The 3,153-nt window shown below is 44.5% G+C and overlaps 1 pseudogene; it reads left to right on the top strand.

Annotated features, from left to right (window-relative positions):
• Positions 1 to 491: 491 nt before the first annotated feature.
• On the top strand, positions 492 to 1,688 carry LOC116583960 (annotated as a pseudogene).
• Positions 1,689 to 3,153: the final 1,465 nt, after the last annotated feature.

The raw sequence follows: 3,153 nt of genomic DNA, 5'->3' as shown, positions 1-3,153 counted from the left end.
CACAGAAATGAATTACATTTCTCCATACCAACAATGAGACAGATGAAAGAGAAATTAAGGCATAGCTCCCATTTACAACTGCATCCAAAAGCACAAGAAACCTGAAAGAAATCTAACCGAAAAGACAAAGGATCTGTATTCAGAAAACTATAAAACACTCATGGAAGGAATTGAGGAAGACACAAAGAAATGGAAAAACATCCCGTGCTCATGGATTGGAAGAACAAATATTGCTAAAATGTCTATGCTACCTAGAGCCATTACACAGTCAATACGGTCCCTATCAAAATGCTATCAACTTTTTTCACAGAACTGGAACAAATAATCCTAAAATTTGCATGGAACCAGAAAAGACCCTAAATAGCCAAAAGTATGTTGAAAAAGAAAATCAAAGTGGTGGCATCATGGGCTTCAAGCTCTATTACAAAGCTATAAAAATCAAGACAGGCCTTGCAGCCTCCCCAGCGCCTCTGGGCTCTTCACTCCCAACAATGGTGGCTCCAAGCCCGAGCGGTGGCCGTGGCTCCAGGAGCAGCAGCGGCAGTGGCACCCCGGCCCCGTGGGGACCGTGGCGCCGGGCCACCCCGCTGTCAGCAGCATGCAGGGTAAACGCAAGCACTAAGGTTGAATTTTGCAAATCCACCTTTCAAATCTACAGCAAGGTTTACTCTGAATCCCAACACTACAGGAGTTCAAAACCCACATATAGAGAGACTGAGAACACACAGCATTCAATCGTCAGGAAAACTGAAGATCTCGCCTAAGCAGCACTGGGATTTCACTGCAGAGGACTGGAAAGACCTTGGAGAAATTGGACGAGGAGCTTATGGTTCTGTCAACAAAATGTCCACAAACCAAGTGGGCAAATAATGGCAGTTAAAAGAGTTTGGTCAACAGTGGATGAAAAAGAACAAAACCAACTTCTTATGAATTTGGATATAGTAATGCGGAGTAGTGATTGCCCGTACATTGTTCAGTTTTATGGGGCACTCTTCAGAGAGGGTGACTGTTGGATCTGTATGGAACTCATGTCTACCTCGTTTGATAAGTTTTACAAATATGTATATAGTGTATTAGATGATGTTATTCCAGAAGAAATTTTAGGTAAAATCACTTTAGCAACTGTGAAAGCACTAAACCACTTAAAAGAAAACTTGAAAATCATTCACAGAGATATCAAACCTTCTAATATTCTTCTGGACAGGAGTGGAAATATTAAGCTCTGTGACTTTGGTATCAGTGGACAGCTGGTGGACTCCATTGCTAAGACAAGAGATGCCGGGTGTAGGCCTTACATGGCACCTGAAAGAATAGACCCGAGTGCATCATGACAAGGATATGACATCCACTCTGAAGTCTGGAGTTTGGGGATCACATTGTATGAGTTAGCCACAGGCAGGTTTCCTTACCCGAAGTGGAACAGTGTGTTCGATCAGCTCACGCAAGTTGTGAAAGGGGACCCTCTGCAGCTGAGCAACTCTGAAGAATGCAAGTTCTCCCTGAGCTTCATCAACTTTGTCAACTTGTGCCTTACGAAGGATGAATCCAAAAGGCCAAAGTATAAAGACCTTCTGAAACATCCCTTTATTTTGATGTATGAAGAACGTACCGTCGAGGTCGCCTGCTATATTTGTATGATCCTGGATCAGATGCCAGCGACTCCCAGCTCTCCCATGTATGTCAACTGATCTTGCTGCTGCATCAGATTTGAGAAAAAAAGGGCTGAGAGGAAGCAAGACGTAAAGAATTTTCATCCCATATCACAGTGTTTTTACTGCTCTCCCAGACACCATGTGCAATAAGATTGGTGTTCGTTCCCATCCTGTCTGTATAGTCCCGTCATTTAGAACACGCATCCCCATGATACCTGATTGATCACAGTGTTAGTGCTGGTCAGAGAGACCGCATCCTGTTCCTGTGTGATGAATTTACTCATGAAATGTGGAAGTCAGTACGATCAATTTGCTGAGTGTGATTAGATCACTTCTTAAATTCACTTCTAGGCTCAAAACCTGAAGACGCAGCTACTGGAGTGGTGTTTTGTTGGACTTCAGATGCCGGAAGAATGCGGTGATGGAAATATGAGGTCTGAACCTAGAGACTCCAGCTTGAGTGAGAGAGCTGGCGCAGCCCACAAGGCCCACGGCCTTCTGGAACTGGGAGACAAGGGAGGGATTTACCGTCTTCACCAAGTGCTATAGATTTACTGATTTGATATTCTGTTGATTTACCATCAGTCGGTGTTTGGGGATCGATGTGCTCAGCCAAATTTCCTGTTTGAAATATCACATTAAATTAGAATGAATTTATCTTTACCAAAAACCATGTTGCGTTCAAAGAGGTGGACACGGAAATATTGAGACGGGACAGAATGTGTTCTTTTCTTCTTTACCAGTCCTTCTGCTCTTCATTGGGAAGACTCAGGAGTCTGCCACTTTGTCAGAGAAGGTGCTGATCCTAAGAATCTTCATTCTCAAATTCGGTGTACTGCCAACTTGATGTTCCACCTGCCACAAACCACTGACTGAAACAAGAAAAACGTACTGAGGGCAAAGAGTACAGATGTTTCCATGCCGAGCATCTGACCCAGAATGACTTGCAGCAGCTCTGAGTTCCCCTCAGTCCCATGCCTGAGACTTCAGCCTTCACAGCTCACGCACAGGGAGAAGCAGCTAGAAGCGATGTGCCTTGACTGATACATAGACTGTGCTTGTAGGGCAGCACAAGACCAAACCTCAACCTTCTGCTCTCACTGGCCCAGATCTTCGGTTTTGGAATCCCCCTCCCTTCCCATCTGGTCTGTTGCCACTCTGTGACTTTTGCTTAATCCAATATTTTGCTTTTTCCCCCCATCCTGTAGCAAAAGCCTTTTTAATTTCCAGGGATGTTTAGCCCCCAGTCCCTCCCATGCTGTAATGTTTAAAAGGCTGAGAAACGTAGGACCCCACAGATGTGGCAGGTGGTGAAGAAGCATCTTCCAGAGACATGTCAGACCAGACGAGGGTCCCTTACAGAAGCTCATTGCTGGTGAGAGTCTCTGGCAGATCACTATTTTTTAGAAATGGAATTCTCTTGAAAGCAAAACAAAACAAAACAAAAAAACCCAAACCAACCCAAACCCCCAAACCACCCCAGAGTAGTTGTGAGGCCACT

The sequence above is a fragment of the Mustela erminea genome, unplaced genomic scaffold (assembly GCF_009829155.1).
Source record: "Mustela erminea isolate mMusErm1 unplaced genomic scaffold, mMusErm1.Pri scaffold_10_arrow_ctg1, whole genome shotgun sequence".
NCBI classification, from domain to species: Eukaryota; Metazoa; Chordata; class Mammalia; order Carnivora; family Mustelidae; genus Mustela; species Mustela erminea.
Note: the sequence above shows the minus strand (reverse complement) of the source record. Positions and strands in the feature narration are given on the sequence as shown.